The sequence below is a fragment of the Lissotriton vulgaris genome, unplaced genomic scaffold, assembly GCF_964263255.1.
Source record: "Lissotriton vulgaris unplaced genomic scaffold, aLisVul1.2 SCAFFOLD_375, whole genome shotgun sequence".
In the NCBI taxonomy this organism is placed as follows: Eukaryota; Metazoa; Chordata; class Amphibia; order Caudata; family Salamandridae; genus Lissotriton; species Lissotriton vulgaris.
Window position 1 is genome coordinate 522,638 of NW_028244278.1, and position 19,066 is coordinate 541,703.

Consider the following 19,066-nt stretch of genomic DNA (forward strand, 5'->3'; position numbering starts at 1 on the left):
TTTTCACATCAAGAGTGTGGAGCATACGCTCCGCCAGCGTCTCTGGGTTTTGGAAAAACACCGGCAATTCAATTGTTTGGTTTATGTGGAACCGTGAGACCACTTTGGGTAAGAATTTAGGGTTAGTGCGGAGCACCACCCTGTTAGCATGTACCTGGAAGAAAGGTTCTTGGATGGTGAGCGCCTGCAGCTCGCTAACCCTCCGTAGCGATGTAATTGCTACTAAGAACGCAACCTTCCAAGTCAAAAACTGGAGCTCACAAGAGTGCAGTGGCTCAAAGGGAGGACCCATCAGCCTTGTAAGAACCACATTGAGGTTCCATTCTGGAGCTGGTGGAGTCCTTGGTGGAATGACCCTTTTGAGTCCTTCCAGAAAAGCCTTGATAGCAGGGACCTTAAAGAGTGACAGGTGCTGCCTATTCTGGAGGTATGCTGCCATAGCAGACAGATGAATGCGGATGGAAGAGTACGCTAGATTACATCGATACAGGTGAAAGAGGTAACATATGATGTTTTGAATGGAAGCATCTAGCGGGTCAATGTTGTGGTTCACACAGTAGATGACAAACCTCTTCCATTTAGCCGCATAACAAGCTCTAGTAGTGGGCTTCCTTGCCTCCCGAATGATGTCCATGCAATCGGGAGGAAGATTGAGGTAGCCAAACTCTAGGACTTCAGGAGCCAGATCGCCAGGTTGAGCTGTTGCGGACCTGGGTGCTGAATGTCGCCATGGCTCTGCGTCAGAAGGCTGGGAGTGAGATGAAGCCTTTGATGCGGTACCACGGAGAGTTCCAGAAACGTGGTGTACCATGGTTGGCGAGCCCACGTTGGAGCAACCAGGATGAGCGTCATCGAGTGTTGCCTGAGCTTGCGTGCCACCAGCGGTATCAGGGGTGCTGGGGGAAAAGCGTACGCAAATCTGCCTAACCAGTTCATCCACATCGCATTGCCCTGTGATTGGGGGTGTGGGAACCTGGCGGCGAAGCTTTGGCATTTTGCGTTCTCCTTTGTGGCGAACAGGTCTATCTCTGGATGACCCCATTTTTGGAAGTACGGTTGGAGTACTGATGGATGTATCTCCCACTCGTGCATCTGATGGCTGTGCCTGCTGAGCAGATCTGCCATTTGATTGTCCTTGCCCGGGAGATGCTCTGCCATGAGGAAGATGTTCCTCTGAATGGCCCACTTCCACATGCTCTGAGCCAGATGAGACAGCTGTGGAGAGTGTGTACCTCCCTGCTTCTGGATGTAGTACATGGCCGTCATGTTGTCCGTCCGGATCAACACGACCTTGTTGCACAGATGTACTTTGAACGCCTTTAAGGCCATGAAGATTGCCATCAGTTCCAACACATTGATGTGCATCTTCCTTTGCTGTAGTGTCCATAGTCCCTGCACAGTGTAATGGAGTACATGCGCTCCCCATCCCTGGAGAGAGGCGTCCGTCGTCAGGATGATCTGTGGGACAGGCTCTTGGAATGGTCGGCCCTTGCAAAGGTTTTGTGGATTCCACCAATGCAGAGAGTTGTACGCCCGACCGCTCACCAACACTAGGTCTGTCAGTTGCCTTTGAGCCTGAGTCCACTGACGTGCTAGGCACTCCTGAAGCGGACGCATATGCAGTCTCGCGTGCGGGACAATGGAGATGCAGGAGGCCATCATGCCTATCAACTGCATGAACACCTTCGCTGGAAGCGAGTGTTGGGGTCTGAATCGTTGGATCAGCGCCTGGATACTGGCGATTCTCACTGAATTCGGCTGCGCAGTGGCTGCCAGAGTGTCGATTGTCGCGCCCAGATACTGTCGCACGTGGGGGGGTTGGAGATGGGACTTTGGGTAGTTCAGAGAGAATCCCAGATCGTGCAGGAGGTGAATGGTGCGTGACACGTGGTCTACGCACTGCTGTTCTGTCTTTGCTTGAATGAGCCAGTCGTCCAGGTATGGAAAGACGTGGACGTGCTGGCGACGGAGATGCGCCGCCACAGTCGCTAGGCATTTCGTAAATACTCTTGGTGCCGTGGTGACTCCGAACGGCAGGACTCTGAACTGGTAATGCTGGTCTAAGATCGTGAATCTGAGATACTTCCTGTGGGAAGGATGCAGGGGAATATGAAAATAGGCATCCTTCAGATCCAGCGTAGCCAGAAAGTCCCCCTGTTGAAGCAGGGGAAGCACCTGCTGCAACGTGAGCATATGGAAGTGCTCCGAGAGGATGTACCAGTTCAGGTGCCTGAGGTCCAGGATCGGTCTGAGTGATCCGTCCTTTTTGGGGATCAAAAAATACAGGGAGTAAACCCCTGTTCCCCGCTCTTGCAATGGAACGAGCTCTATCGCCCCTTTTTGCAGCATGACTAGAACTTCTTGCTGCAACAAGGTCAAGTGCTCGCCGGACATAGCACGGCTTCTTGGCGGTATGTCCGGTGGAATGGACGTAAGCTCTAGACAGTACCCGTACTGGATAAGAGACCTCACCCACCTGTCCGTGGTGATGGACCTCCACGCCGGCAGGAACTGCTGGAGTCTCCCCCCGACAGGTGTTGTGTGATCGGGGGGCAGTGACAAGACGTCACTGCTTGTTGGTGGTGGTGGACCTGGAGCCATTGTTTCCACGTCCCCTGCCTTTGATATTATTGCCTCTGTAGCCACCCCTGCCCTTGTTGTTGTTATACGAGGGCTGGGTGTTACCCTTGTAGTATTGTGTGGACTGGGATGCCTGTCCCCGTGAGGTGCCTTTTGAATTGGAGCGGCGAAAGGAACCACCCCGAAACTGCTGACTTTGTAAAGCCCCCATTGACTTGGCAGTTTCGGTATCTTTTTTCATCTTTTCTAGGGAGGCATCCACCTCAGGGCCGAACAGATGGTCAGGATTCACTGTTTGACTCAATATCGTGGTTTGGATGTCGGGTTTGAACCCCGAAATTCGAAGCCAGGCATGGCGTCTAAGTAACACACTTGTATTGATAGCCCTGGAGGCTGTGTCTGCCACATCTAGGGCACATTTGATGGATGCATTTGTAATGAGTTTACCCTCCTGAATGAGCATCTCTCCTGCCTCCTTGTATTGGTCAGGCAAGTGTTGCAGAATGGCCTCTAATGTGTCATAATGGGCCCTATCATAACGTGCAAGCAGAGCTTGGGTGTTAGAGATCCTCCAAATGTTAGCTGCCTGTGCAGCAATGCGTTTGCCTGATGCCTCAAAGATCTTGGACTCTTTGTCTGGGGGAGGAGCGTCACCAGTAGTCTGCGAATTCGCCCTCTTCCGAGCGTTGGAAACCACCAGGGAGTCCAATGGCAAGTGTCCCTTGATATAAGTGGGATCCGTGGGCGCCGCTTTATATTTCCTGTCGATGCGAGGGTTGACCACCCGCGCCCCGGTGGGCTCCTTGAAAACCTCCGGTGCATGTTTCAGCACCCCTTTAAGCATCGGTAGCGTCTTGACTTGCTTTTCGGCTACCGAGAAGGTGTCGAATAAGAAGTCCGCATCCACGGGGTCCGAGTGCAGCTCGACGTCATGGTTCGCCGCAGCTCTCTCTATTAAGGCATTGAAGGCCGCCGAGTCCTCTGTCGGGGACGTCTTGGCGGCGAAAAGTTGAGTGTCCTGACCCGCCTGCGGGTCTTCTGTGTCGCCTCCTGCGGCCCAAGGCACATGCTCCTCTTCCGGATCCGAGTACGCAGGATAGGTGTACTCGGCATCTTCCTCGTCCGCATCAGGCGCGGGGGAATGCGTCGGCGAGTGTTCCAAGGCCTGTGGGGACACAGGTTCCATCAGAGCCGAAGAGTCCGCAGAGTACTTCTTGTTCTTGAGCGGGATCTTAAAAGGTTCCAAGGCCGGCTCCGACGTAATCTTTCGTTTGAGGAGCGACAATTTCCCGGTGTTGGCGTCGATGATCACCTCACGACGTTCCTCCACCGCAAGCGGCTGGAGCCGAAGCTTCGACACCACCAAGGCAGCTTTTGGCGTCAATACCTCCTTTGCGTGCCCGCCCTGTTTCGGCGCGAAGGCCTTCGGCGCCGACTTGGGTGGAAGGGTAAAACGAATGGGCGTCTGCTCTTTAGTAGGCTTAGGCGTGAGCGTAGGCACTACGGTGTCCTGAGCGGGAACCTCAGTGGACTTTCGGATCCGCTGTAAGGATTCCCCCCCTTTTTTCGTAAAGGCTGCCGAGGGCTGAACCGGCTCGAGCGACCCCTCATCTTCGAGAGCCTGATCGCCGGTAGACTTCTTCTTCGGGCCCGACGCCCCATGTCTAGGCGCGTCGTCGGCCTGACGTTTCCTCGGAACCGTCTTCGGGTCCACGACCCCTTTCGGCGCCGACGCAGCCGCGTCGGAGGCCTTCGCCTTCGGCGCCGACCCAGAGGGCTTCGGGTCGGCCATTTTGGCGTGGCTCTTCAAGTCGGCCATTTTGGTTTTCTTGGAAGTTGACGCCTCCAGAACCTTCTTCATCAGCGCAACTTTCAGTTTCGGTTTCGCATCCGAGGGTGCGTGACCCGTTGGCTTCACTTTCGTTTTCTTCAACATAAGTGATGGTTTAGAAATGTCCGTGACCGGGCCCGGAGGCGGGGACGTAGGACTCATAGTTAGATCTTGGGTAAGGCCCGAAGGCGATCCCTCGACCTGGGCCGCATGAAGGGGAATAACCCCTAAGTCTGTTTGGGGATGCTCCTCCTCCGAGCTATCTCCCATCGTGGCACAAGCCTGATCGTCGTCCCCTACCTCGTCGGAGACTTCGTTATAGTCCTCCTCACCCGCGTCGTAGGCCTCCTCCTCGGACGCGGGGCCAGAGTCCGACCCTCGCACGTCGTCTTCTCCCTCGACAGATTCCTGGAAAATGTCATCTGGTGGGGGTGCCGAAGCAGACAACTGAGCCTGGAGCCGATTGGCCCGGCGAATCTTTAAAGTCTTCTTGCTTCGGAATTTCGAACACGCCATACAGGTGTCTTCGCGGTGATCCGGTGACAAGCAGGTATTGCACACAGGGTGCACGTCGAGGTGCGAATATTTAGAGTGACACAGCGGACACTATTTGAACGGAGTCCGCTCCATAGCAAAGGGTGTAGTGTAGGCCCGTCCGCGCCGAAAGCACGTGGAAGGGCAGTAAGAGATCGGAGCTGAGAGTCAGAAAGAAAACCGTACGCAACTATACCGACGCCCAGCCTAAAGACCTTTTGGTCTCGAGTATAAAGTAGAACAACTATCGGTTCCGACAGAGGGAACCGAAACACATCCGAACCCAATGGCGGAAAAAAACAATCTGGGGATGGAGGCGATGCCCATGCGCACTGTAGTCCAGGGGAGGAGCCACCTATCTCGTGATACTTCGAAGACTCTTCCAGGACAACAATGTGCAATCATCCGGACCCAACACTAGGTGGCGGACTATGCACAGATATGAATTCAGCAGCCCACATGCCTCGAACACAGCGAATTCGGTCTTGCAGGTCAAAACTTACGTGATAGAGTGTTCTAGTTTACTGAAACCATCCACAAATGACTTTTTGTTGATTCCATGTAAACATGACTTGTAGGTTTTGCATCTGAAAAAGCCACTGTTATTTTGCAGTCATGTAGTATTCTCTAAAGTTTCTGGACTGGTATCAACCAGCTGATCTTTGAGGGAGGGTGCCCTACTGAATGTAAGTGAAACCCTGTTTGGTAAAGTGGACCCTATTACAGGATCATTCGCAACAATAGGCCAATTCCTATTCATAATCTTGTTAATGTGCTGCTTACTATAGCCAGTAATTATCCTGAAAGTCATATCTTTCCCATTGTCCACATTCTCCTCATTGGACCGTGCTGTCTCAACTGAATTCTGGGTGTATTTGGCAAGTAGGTCATGTCTACTAAACCTCAGATCTGACCCTAGCTCCTTCAACCAGACCTTCTGAATAACCTCTTTCAAGGAATCTTTCTTTGCTGGCTTGTTAGGCTGCCTCTAAATCGCTGGGATTGCTGCATACCCTCCTCATGCGTAGCATTTCCCCGTAGGGTATGCTTGCGATGAGGTGGGCTGGATGGGCACTGCCCGCATGCAGGATAGTGTTCCCTGCAGTTTTTTTACGGAAGAGCTTAGTCTCCAACCTGCCATTGCCAACGTACACCTCAGTGTCCAGAAATGTTATAGCTGCTTGACTTAGGGTTGCCGTGAATGCCAAATTGAGATTGTTAGTGGTGATGTCATCAATAAATTGCTTTGCCTGCATCTCACTGTTCCTCCAAATTACAAAAAGGTCATCGATAAACCGATACCAACCAATTACATGGGCCTCAAATGCCTCCTGATAGGTGGTCTTGAGGACCAGCTCTTCCGAAGCTCGCATGTGGAGACAAGCAAAGCTTGGCGAAAAACTGGCCCCCATCGCCACCCCCTGCTGTTGCCGATAAAGGAGATTATTGTACATAAATACATTGTTACTTAAACAGAATTCCAACATTTCCAATAACATAGCATTGTGATCCTTGTGACAATATGGACGTCTGGATAGATAATGTTCGACAGCTGCCAGACCATCCGAGTGTACAATGCTGGTGTAGAGGGCGGTCACACCGAGGGCCATTAGCCAATCGCCCTCCACCCATTCAATGTGTTGCATCTTCTGTAAAAAATCTCCTGTGTCCTGGACATAAGACTCCAATGAGCGCACATAACCTTGAAGAAAGTAATAAATACAAATTGATGTGCATTCTAACAGCCACCCCCGGGCAGAGATGATGGGCCTGCCTGGGGGGTTGTTGTAGGCGTTATGTATCTTCGGTATGAAATAGATTAGGGGAGTCACAGGGTTATCAATTCTCAAGTATTTGTATTCAGCCTCTGATATCAGCCTGCTAGCTTTCCATTTTAGCAGTTTGCGATGAAATTCGATTTTAATTGAATTCAGAGTCAAACAGTTGATTCTTTCATAACACTTTCTGTCGTTAAGTTGGAGGTATGCCTCTCTGTCGTAGTTGCCCCTGGTCATCAAAACAATGTTGCCCCCTTTATCGCTTTGGTGAATGACAATCTTCTTATCTTCACTGAGGCGTGAGACAAGGGCTTCATACTGTTGAGATTGTTTGTCATACTTTTTCATTTGCTGGCAAGTGATTTTTTGCAGGTCTTTAAGCTGTTTCACTGTGTTTTCATGGAAAATGTCGATTGCATCACGTGGCATGATTGGATTAAAAATGGATGGAGGCTTGAACGGTGTTTGGGCACTAAACGGTTTCCTATTTCATCAACCGTACCTATGGGATTACAACTCCTTTCGTGTGAGTCATAGCCTGCCCCTTCTGTGTTCCACAGTTCTACAATGTCCTCTGAGACCGAGATTTTGAGCATATCCTCTGTGGTAGTTGCCACTTGCTGTTGAGTTATTCCCTTATTTTTTGCTTTGAGGGCATAACATTTTCGTAGTTTAAGTTTTCTTACTGCCTTGTACAGATCACATCGAGTGGCAGGGTAGTTGAAGTTGCAGGCGGGTGCAAACGAAAGTCCCAGATTCAAAATATTCTCTTCATTAGTTGTCAAGGTCAGGGATGTCAAATTGACTATCGTCCGATTGGGCCTGCCACTAGATATTAAAGATTTGTGGTTCCTTGGCCCCTGCCTTTCTTTTGCTTCTGATAGTTCCCGCCTCTTCCTCGCCCTGTTCCTCTGCCGCCTTTTGAAGTTTGCCCTTTGACGCTGTAATTTTGCTGAGTTCGGAGCCTTAAGGTTTGCAATCTTTCCTGGCATAAAAAACGTATTTCCTGCCCAGGTGATGGTTTTATTGACGTTCCCGCGGCAACATTACCACGGCGCTCTGTCTCAGATTCGGTGTCCACATCAGAGCTTAATGCTGAGACTGAAGAATCACTTTGTTCCTTGTGCCTTCTGCTCTGTTTCGCCTTTGGTGGTGGTTTTGACGCCGACCCCAGCATTGAGTCATATTTCCTGGCGAAAGTAAATATCTGTCCGAGTTCATAATCATTGCGGTCCCGCTGGAATGTATAGGTTTTTCTTTCCGTTATTTTAGCCTCCTCTTTTTTCAAACGCGCATTCATTTCATTTTTCAATTTGGTTTTTTCCTCTTGCTCCCCCATAGTTTCAAGTTGTTCATACAATGCCTTAATTTCAATTAATAACGCTGCCCTGTCAATATCAGAGTATTTGATTAGTATCAGCACAATGCGGCGAGAGGCTTCAAGATTAATTTTCGTCCATTCTCTCATGAGTTCGGGGTTAGGATTTTCATATGTGGGTGCAGTAAGAATGCGCAGACCACGTGGTATACGATGAACATCGATGTAACTTTGGAGGGATTGAGACTCCCACCACTTGGTTTGTTCTGGATTTCTTTTCTAATGTTTTGAATATATCCTTTAGTGTGCTGTTACTGCTGCTGGCTCCTTCATTACCCACACCTCGGATGTTACTGGGGATGGGTGAGCAATCGGAGAATATGGTGAGTGCCGCTGCCCCCCGTTCTCGAACGCTGTCAGCCGTCATCTTTGCACTATTCAAAACTTTACCGCGCGCGCCTAATCTACACACAAGAGATTGCAGTGTTAGTATCAGAGCGCTGCTGCAAAATACTCTTCTTCCCGTATTCCGCTTACTTGTTAGTCGGTCCGCTGCCCAGGTGCTCTCGCGGTTTTCTCCGTATCTCCGCTCCTGCGTTATCCCTTGGGCTCGGTTAGACCGAAATCAATTACGTGGTTGACGGGGGTTAAAACGCCGAATCTCCTTCCGGAGCAATAGTATCCAGGCCAAGCCTAGATGCAATCCCAAGTTTTTTGGCGTTGTCCGTTACATGAAGAGGGTCCCGTGTAATGGCCGTCTCAGAATTCACCAGACATATATATTGTGTAGATAACGCGTCTCAGTGCAAACACACCAATTGTTCGTGCATCGCTGCCACAGATTCCTAGGACACGGACCCATTCGTTGTGCAAAATTTATTGAAGCAAAGTATGCTGCATGACGTTTCGGCTCCCTGGAGCCTTGTTCACATGACAACGTCCCTCATACAAGTGCTCATTTTTAAAGTGCCAGTGTCCAACATAGTCATCCCCACATGATAGAGTTACACAGTATATTATATATATATATGCACTTCTATCACTTCTATTAGTATTCCTTATAATAGGAACTGCTAAGGTGGCGCACAACCAGAGTTGAAGGTATTCAATAAGGCACGTTCTTCGATTTTCTTAGACAGCTGCTCGTTGTCGCAGCTTTACAGCTCAGCAATCAGAGGCAGCAATGCGATCAGGCTATAGTTTGTAAGAACAGCCGGGACTGAGCTAGACTTTTTTTAGGAGAAGGATAACCAAGGCTTTCATGTTTTTAAGAATAGTATTGGAGAGAGAAGCCATGAACGGCATGAAGGGGGAAGCAGCAGGTCGAACTATCTTTATCCGGAGGGATGGAGAGAAGAGCCTGGGGAAAGACCAGAGTATCTTAGCAAGCATTTAATTTGAGTGCGCAGGAGTAAATGGTGAACAGTCAGAAAACGAATTGCTACCACATAGAATTGAAATGCAACAGTTCGGACGGTAGTGAAAGAACTTACCCGAGAGATTTTATCCTGAAAAAGTCAAAGTACAGCTATTGGGATGACGAAATAACCATAGTGGCAGCGACGCGATGACCGAGGGCGTTCTATATCAAAAAGATTTTCTGGAGGATGCTAGCTGATCAAATTTACTTATGGTAATGTTTAACTCTTGCGTTTTTGACCAGCTTTTTCAGAAGAGCACAGCTCAGTTTTTTAAGCTTTGTCAGTGTTTGACATAAAAGGACATTGATTTTCAGATTGTTTGCAGCGCCTCTTCACTGCTGACAGTATCCAAATATGAAGGGGCTATTGGACGCGGTTTATGAACATTTTTGACCTTTAAAAGAATGGTAACACCTACAACGTTTTGACAGTTATTATGAAGAGTGGACTGGGTGTTGATCAGTGTCAGCAGTGAGTATAATGCTGTCCAATATAGATGCAAAATTAGAGAGATTAAGTTTGGACGAAGGACAGTATGTCCGGAGCGAATAGGAGTTTCCAATAGGTTTAGGCGAGCAGGCTAGAAATAAAGGAAAGAGCTTTATGGTCAGACCTGGTGAGCCCAGTATATGTGCTGAAATAAAATGTATAGTATATCCAGCACATGGATTAGGGGCAGACACTAGTCGTATAAGCTGAATGGGCGAACTGGAGCAGAGTGGGTCCTGGGCTGCCTTGTTAGTGGCGTGGTTAACATGCATGTCGAAATCACACAAAACAATTAAATGACTGCTATTGAAGCACTGAGAGGAAATCAATTTGGTCAATAAAGTTAGAAAAATTCTTGATAGGGCCAGAAGGATGATATATTAATAGTTCCTTTGAAGTGAAATGGGGGGGGGGGGGGGGGGCGTGGCCAAGATGGCGGAGTAGGAGGACGCGACTTCAGCGATCTCCTCCGACCAAGGCCCCTAAACAGCCTATTTGCAGACGATCTCCCCCCCCCCCCCGCTGCTATCTAACGGCGGCGGAAGGGGTGGGGGACCTAATCGCCGGCATCCGAGGAAAATCAGTGTGATAGACGGCATTCACAGCGCGATTTGGTCAAGCGCCGGAATCCGCGAGGGTCGTGGCCTCGACCGGAAGTGCTGCTGGGCCCACCTTGAGGGACTACCTGAGCCCGGAGTGCCGAGCGGAGGCCCTGGATTGCTTGGTGCGGCATGGGGCCCTGACTGGCCGGGCCTCTGCTACAATGCGACCCTGCGGAATACAGTGTGCGGCCTGGGGTGTGCGAGGCGGTGTGCCTGTCCGAGCCTGGAGGCGTGGCAGGGCCGAGTCGCGGCCGCAGGAAAAACGCGAGAGGCTCTGAACGAGGCCACAGGCCTGGACAGACCGGAGCCGAGTGCGGAGACGACCCCCCCGCGGAGACTGGTGAGGTGCGGTGTTGTGCCCGGCGGGGGGAGCTCGCAAAAGACTGGCTGCGTCTCTGGCGGCTGACGGCGCGACCGGCCCCCGCAAGGCTTTTGTCTTTCCCCACAGAAGGCCGGAGGAGTGCTGGCCGGAGGCTACCGGCGACTGTGCCCCGGTGAAGAGACGCAGGAGGCCCGAGGCGGGAGCCTGTGCCTCGTGGTGGTTGCTGTCGGCGGGGGGGGGGGTCAGCTGCCTGGGGTGCACCTGCTTGACTGCAGGGATCGGAGGACCGTGGGCCTAGGTGCGGTGGTGAGAGGCCGGAGCGGCGAGGTGTGCTCCCATCCCCCCAGCCGGGTGGCCTGCCAGCGGGGGACTCTTTTTGCTTCACCCGGCCGCAGTGGATGAGCCCGGTGCTTCTGAAGGCAGCAGGATCTGGCAGTGAAGGCGAGGTCAGCTCTGTGTGACCCCCTTAGTGTTCCTGGCAGGGACGAGGAGCTGGTAGGCCCAAACTACCGGAGGACTACGCCAGGCCTATTGAGCGGTCCAAAAAGGGGGTGGTGATGAACAGAGTGTCTGAGTTAAGCAGACCACTCTTACCCAGTCAAGAGATCAGGGCTTGATCCATCACCGTTATTTAGCTCACTGCACCATCCCAGCTCAGAACCTGACTACATGCAAATTAGTCTGTCCCTGGCCCAGTGCATCATGGGAACAGGGCAGACCAAACTACCAAGCCAATTCTTATACTGGGAAGGAAACAAGCTTCCGGGGACCGGTTTCTGGCATTACAGCCGTCTTCGGCCCGGCTTGCTTGAATCCTGATGGCACAATGAGCCGGTGGGGACTAGGGTACGCCGTCCAATGTCTGGTACCAAAGGGAATAAGAAGGGTGACCGCACCCTGCCGGAAATGCTGAGCAGGGGCGCCGCACGGCAGGATCGCGGACAGCACTCCCCGGGAGAGTCAAGCAGCTCCCAGGGAGCGAGCGGAGGGGAGCCGCCGGTCCCCAGGTCCTTCCTCGAATCGCTCTTCAGCTCTCTCCGAGAGGACTTTCAGGCGCTCAAGTAGGAGGTGGCGGGGGAAGTGCGAGAGGTGCAGGGACAGGTTGATGGCTTGGAAGAAAGGGTGACCTCCGTGGAAGAGGCTGGTCATGCCCGAGACGAAGAACTCACACAGCTTCAGCAGGAGGTGATCAGGCTCCGAGACCAACAAATCGATCTCCAATCGCACGTGGAGGATTTGGAGAACCGTTCCCGGAGGAACAACATTCGGGTCCGGGGTGTTCCTCTCGGAGAAGAAGGGGAGGATGCGGCAGGCTACCTGCAGGATCTGTTCAGGGATATCCTGAATGAACCAACTGACTTTTCTGTAAGGATTGACAGGGCGCATAGAGTGGGCCCGCGGCGCAGATCCCCGGCGCCCCCCCCGGCCTCGTGGCCTACCTGCCGGATTACACCCTGAAGGAAAGAATCCTCCGGGTGGCTCGCACTAAACCCTCGTTGGAGTTCAGGAGCCATAGAGTAGCCCTCTTTCAAGACCTCTCAGTGGTCACCCTACAGAAACGCAAGTCCTTCAAAATTGCGACTGACTTTTTGCGGGAACATGACACTCAATACTCTTGGGGTCACCCTTTCCGCTGGAACGGAACATTGCATCAGCTGCGCTCTCGCCAGGGCACCTGTGCAGTACTGGGCATTACAGCGACCGACGAAGAGGCTCCCACCCCACGTCGCCACTGAGTCACCAGGGATGGCTGGCAATCGGTCCCTGGCTGCAGGCATTCGACTTCTTCGGCGAGACCTGACTCGCCTACAATCCGGGCTGAAATGGATAGTGCTGTGAGAGGGGTCGCTAGAGAAACGGCGACTGGCGAGGTTGCTTTGACCGCCTTAGAAATCCCCTGGGGGGAGATCTACATCGCTTCTTCCGAGCTGCAGGTTTAGGGGCCTGGGGTGGTGGTGGGGGGGGGGGGGGGGGGGGGGGGGCGGGGGCTGCGTAGTGGCTGGACGTCCACTTTTGAGACTTTCCATAGATTTGCCTGTTTAGGCAGGGCTTGGACAATGGTTCCTTTGACTCCATTTTTGGGAGGACGGGGACGGAGTTCTGGGGGTAGAGGGGGTTGTGTTGGGGTGTTGGGGAACTGGGAGGGGTTGTGGGAGTTGGGTGTGGGGGAAGGGGTTGTCCAGTGCGCTGTGCTAGGATTTGTTGCTTCACCTGTTTTTCTCCATCTTGTCCTGATCGGCGCAGGAGGGGAGGCGAGTGTGGAGATGGAGAGGGGAGCTGGCTGGTGTATGGGGGGAGGCACGGTCACGTTGGGGCTCATGGTGGGTGCTAGGTTGCTCGGCGTAAGGGGGAGCGGCTTTGCTTATTGTTTTTGGTCGATTACTTTGTTGCTTGAGCTGGGGGGGGGTACACACGCCCGCTACAACCCCCACGCAGGACGCCAACGCCTTCACATACACTTTCCATTATGCCTCCTTACACTTTTAAAGTCGTGACCTTGAATGTTCGAGGTCTGAACAATTCTGTTAAGCGGCGGGCAGTGCTCTCCCGGTTAGAAAATGCTTGAGCGGACATATGCCTCCTTCAGGAAACACTTACTGCCGCAGGACACACATAGGTTACGCTCTCATAAATTCCCGACGCAGTTTTTTTCCTCTGGTACCACCAAGACAGCCGGGGTGGCGATTCTGGTGGCCCGACACTTTAGAGGGGAACACATTCACAAATTCACCGGAATAAAAGGGAGGTTGCTGGCGCACAGGTTCAAGGTGGGGGGAATTACATTCACGATAGGTTCCCTTTATAGTCCCAACGACAAACAGGAGCGGTTCTTACAATCTGCGGTAGAGGAGATTACTGCCTCGCCGGACAGGCATATTATCCTCGGGGGAGATCTTAATATGGTCTTTGATTCGGTTGTAGACAGATCAGCGCAGCGCTCCCTGCAAGTCGGGGAATTCTCAGCTGGTTGTAGGCCTCCTGGACCTCTGGCGTCACATGCATCCCGCAGATAGGGACTACTCGTACTATTCCCACGCGCATAAGACCTACGCGAGGCTTGATCATCTTCTGGTCACCTCGCCAGTGCAGGCTCTGGCGTGCGCCGTGGACGTGGGGGTAATTTCCTTGTCGGATCACGCCCCGGTTGAGGCCTTTTTTTGCCTGCCCCCTCTGACTCTCAAGCGAAGACTTGGCGCCTCCAGGATACTCTGTTACATAGGAAAACGGTGACGGACCGTATTGAGCAGGTGCTCCGTGAATATTTGGCTCACAATGACAACACAGATACCACCCGGGCCACGCAATGGGCAGCTTTGAAGGCTGTCCTCAGGGGGGAGTTCTTGTCGATTTCCGCGGCCGAAAACAAGGAGCGCAGGATAAAGAGGGATGAGCTTACTGACAGAGTCCGGGAGCTGGAGTTGATTCACCGTAGGACAGGGGCGCCAAGAATTTGGCGGCAGCTTAAAGAAGCAAGGAAACTCCTTGCCGCCTTGGATGTGGATCGAGCGGAATATACGGCCCTTCGACTGCGCCATGCCTTTTATACTGGGGGGGGGATCGTTGTGGCAAACTTTTGGCCAATAGACTCCGGGCCACTAGGCAGAGTCAGTTAGTGAAAGAACTCTCTGACCCCACGGGCAGTGTAGTGACGGACGACGCCCGCATCTCGGCCGAGTTCCGAGGGTTCTATGAAAACCTTTACGCCGGCGACCCGTCGGATGTGCCGGCTATGACCTCCTATTTGGATTCGGTCACCCTGCCCTCCTTGGAGCCTCTGCAGGCGGACCACCTGAACAGGGATATTAACATAGAGGAAGTGGTGTCGGCCATTGCCAGACTCAAACACGGCAAAACACCGGGCCCGGATGGCTATTCTGCCCTCTTCTATAAAATATTCTGCAAGTCGTTGGCCCCGGTCCTCACCCGCCTTTTCAACTCTTTCGCGGAACCTGGTGCCATCCCGCCTGACCTCCTGAGGGCTTCTATTACGGTCATCCCCAACCCAGGGAAAGATCCTAAACATTGTGGGTCTTACAGACCGATATCCCTCTTGAATGTGGATTTGAAACTCTATACTGGTATCCTGGCCAGTCGTTTGGCACCCCACTTGCCCGGCCTTATCGACCCGGATCAGGCGGGTTTTGTCCCAGAACGGCAGACAGTGGATAATACAAAGCGGGTGGTCCATTTGCTGGAAAAAGCTTCCCGGATTCCGGGTGAAAGGATGATGCTAACGGTCGACGCAGAGAAGGCGTTTGACCGAGTACATTGGCCCTTTTTAGAGCAGGTGCTGGTGAAGGCGGGCATTGGGGAGAGGTTTCACTCTATGATTCTCAATTGCTACAGGGAACCTTCGGCTGTGGTCCGGGTAAACGGCCACGCCTCCGCGGCCTTCACCATTGAGAGAGGCACCAGGCAAGGCTGTCCACTCTCACCCTTGCTCTTTGCTCTATACATGGAGCCGTTTGCCCAAAGGGTGTGGACGCGACCAGCAGTGGAGGGGATACGGATGGGTGGATTTACCCATACAATTAGTCTCTACGCTGACAATGTCATCTTCAGGTTGGCTACACCCCGGATAGCATTGCCGGCCTGTATGGAAGAACTGGCAGCGTTCGGTTCAGTCTCGGGCTTTAAGGTGAATATGGGGAAGTCAGTGGCTTTGGATATCTCTCTGGCGCCTGACACCAGGGCGTATCTGCAGAACAGGTTCCCGTTACTTTGGTCCTCAGAAGCGATACCATATTTGGGGATTCCGATAGCTCCTACACTGCCAGCCATGGTCTCGGCTAATTACTTGGCCCTGGGAGTTAAGATCAGGAACGAACTAGGCCGCTGGAATCGCGGCATCCTCTCCTGGTTGGGTAGAATCGCTGCCGTTAAGATGACGATCTTGCCGCAGGTGCTCTACTTATTTAGGGCCCTGCCGCTTCAACCACCAAAGGGATGGATACAGCAGCAACAATCAGATGTGGCCCGTTTTATTTGGCAAGGGAAAAAGCCTAGATTACGCAGGACCCTCTCCCTTTTGTCTCCCGACGCTGGAGGTCTAGGCATTCCCGACTTCCATAAATACTTTCAAGCGACGCAATTGAGGTATTTAGTCGAATGGTGCAGATGGGAGTCGGATAAGCACTGGCTGTTCCAGGACCAGGCGGTGGCGGGGCGGCCTCTGCAGGAGATACCGTTCCTACACCGGACCCATCGGCCTAAGAATCTCTACGCCTCTTTTATCACTAGGGTGCCTTTGCGGGGTTGGGACGCAACTTACCTTCGGTATGACCTCACCTCCTTCCCTTCGCCGCTGGTGGATAACCCTGCCTTCACTCCCGGAATGGAGAAAGGAGCCTTTAAACACTGGCGGCAGGCAGGGTGCAGAGCATTATGTCACCTGTATGGCCCCGAGGGGGTCATCCCGTTCACTCACTCCCCAAAACTGAGAGACACCATTATATGCAGGTCCGGCATTGGGCTCTTCAGCCACAGGTAAGGGACGTGGCGGATAGGATGCTCTCGCCGTGCGAGAGATGGCTGTTGTCTCGTACGTCAGACTCGAAACTAATCTCGGATTTGTATAAGTTCTTACAACTGCCCTCAACACACTTTCATAATCTTGGGAGGGCTAAATGGGAACGGGAACTTGGGAGGACACTGAGCCCCAAGGAATGGGACCACATCTCTTATAGGGCGCGCCACTCTGCATATCACATGGGCCTCACTGATACTTTCACCAAAGTGTCCACTTACTGGTACTACACGCCTGAGCGGATCCATGAGTTCGACCATAGTAAGGCAGACACATGCTGGCGGGGGTGCGGACATCGGGGTACGCTCACGCACATCCTATGGGATTGTCCTCTTTTAACTGGTTACTGGAAGGAAGTGCTGGACGAAATGGACTCATTTTGGCATTGAGCTCCCGCGCTTCCCGGCATATACCCTGCTAGGACTCCCAAATGATTTAATGTATCCCCTCAGGTCCTGAAGAGGCAGGCAGATCGCCATCGCCCTTGGCTCTGCAGTTCAGAACATCTTGATACACTGGCGCACGGACACAACGCCCACGGTCACTGGCTGGCTCCACAGACTGTGGCATGTGCTGGGTATGGAGTAACTGTCTTTGGTGGTGGCTGGGGATATAACGCAATTTAATGAACTCTGGCAACCATTTCACTCTCTGCTGCTCACGGAGTTCTGGGAGCTCACCTGTCCGAGATACCTCCTGCGGCTTACGAGCCCGTTGGCGCCAGATCAGTGAGCGGGGTGAAGCCCTCTTTCCCAATCACCTACAGCCTTGGAGTATGGGTTGCATGTCGGTAGCGCACTGGACAATGGGTGTGAGTTGGGCTGGGCAATTGAACGTTGGGGTGGGGGGTGGCGTTTGTAGTAAAATGTTGTGTCATGCCAGACCTATGCACCTTTTCAACTGCCGATCCTATGCTGCTGTGTATTTGTTTTGGTGTGTCACGCTGAATAAAATACTTTAAACTTAAAGTGAAATTGGGGCTGGTGGTTAACAGCCACAGGTAGAGTTTCTGAGTCTTTTACTTGGTCTGCTGCCAGAGTAGAGTCCTTGGAGGTGACTTTAAAATTAGGGCAACAGCATTACTAGAAGTGGTGGGTGGTAAAGATGCTTTATATGATCGCTTGGAGGAACTACAAGACTGTCTGGAGAGGAAACTTTTTCAGAGGGGACTCGGTTAAAAGCAATGCCTACTGTATTGTCCAAGAGGTGGTGTATAACCTCAAAGTTATGCTTAAATCGAGGGCATGAGTCGACCAAGACAATTTAGGCTCAGCAGGTAGGTATCTGTGATTAGCGCACTACTGATTGAGTTAGGCAAAGCAAACCAAATAGCAGATGGGCCTTGTGAGGGAGTGTTTCATCAAGACTTTGGCACATTGATGGGAAATGTAACTGAAAGGTGGGAGGGCAGACACAGCATTGCAACTGGGCAACAGACACTCAGGGTCTACCCGAAAGTTAGAAAGACATCCAGGCCTGAGAGTACTTAAAAGGGGAAGTGTGGAGAGACGAAATACATTTTCTGCTGATCTGAGGTCTCAAATGGGCAGCATCACAAGCACTAGGTCTGGCCAGGGTGCATACGGGCTTGCCTTAAGCATGCATGCTGCGTCTCAGTGCTGCATCCATCCCAAAATAACCCCCTTGACGGTCTGCACATGGCAGAAGATTAAAACCACTAGAGAGAGCACTTTAAGAAATGGCATCTCTTGTGGCTCAAATGCAGGGAGGGATGAAAATAGAGCAGGAGCTGTGATCTGAAAACCAAGGCAAATGTTAAAGCTGGTATTAAAGCAAATAAAGTGAAACGGACACAAAACTGAGCAGTCCCTCCAAACAGACCAGAGCAAGTAGAAGTTAATCAAATTATTTAAAATCTGAACAAGTTAACAAGATAAAAGTGTAACACTAAACACCAGATGGTGAGGGGCTGTGAAAGCAGAGCGCATGGGAACAAAATTAATTAGTGCTGGCTTTCCACAACAGACTTCAAAAGGTGTATACAGCTCACATGGAGACAGAGCCGCTCTTCGGAAACATTTTAAGCAATTTGTGCAGTAAGGTGTAACTTAAGCTCATGCTCTTACTAAACTGGGCTGGAAGGCCGAGCGACATTAATGGAAGAACTATGGAACTCTAGTACACGGATACTCAGAGTACGGCCCTGGGCCGCAGGCGGCCCACCTGACCTCTAATTGCGGCCCCCTGGTGACCAGCAGCTCTGGGCTTCTGTTCACTCGACAGATCAGGAACATTCAGAAAGCTGTGAAACAGGCATACATTAAGGTTTTCTGGTGTCACTTTTTGCAATTCAGCCACAAGATGAGCATCTCTTTCCCTCTCACATTTTACATTAGAAGTTCATTCTTTGACTAGAATTCTTGGTCCCTGAGAATAGAGCGTTGGTGGCAGACAGAAGTCACAAGGCTCGGTTTGTTGTCCACACCATGCATATGCCTCTAGTCCCCCTACGCCCACCTTTCATTACCTCAACTCTCGCAATGCTGCATAAGTGTGGCCCTCAGGCATGCCACAGAAATGTTTCGAGTGCCCATGCTCTAGTATCAGGACAAGTGCAGATCCCCCTTAGAGAGCTGAAAGGTATCGAAAGGGTAGGAGAAGTCATTGCAAAGACCATAAACTCCTATAGCAGTTTGAAGCCGC

The 19,066-nt window shown here is 51.9% G+C and overlaps 1 protein-coding gene across 1 annotated transcript in view; it reads right to left on the reverse strand.

The window, feature by feature from the left end:
- CUL9 (cullin 9) overlaps positions 1-19,066 on the reverse strand; it is a 443,484-nt gene that overhangs the window by 232,200 nt on the left and 192,218 nt on the right. The gene's annotated exons all lie outside the window — the stretch shown is intronic.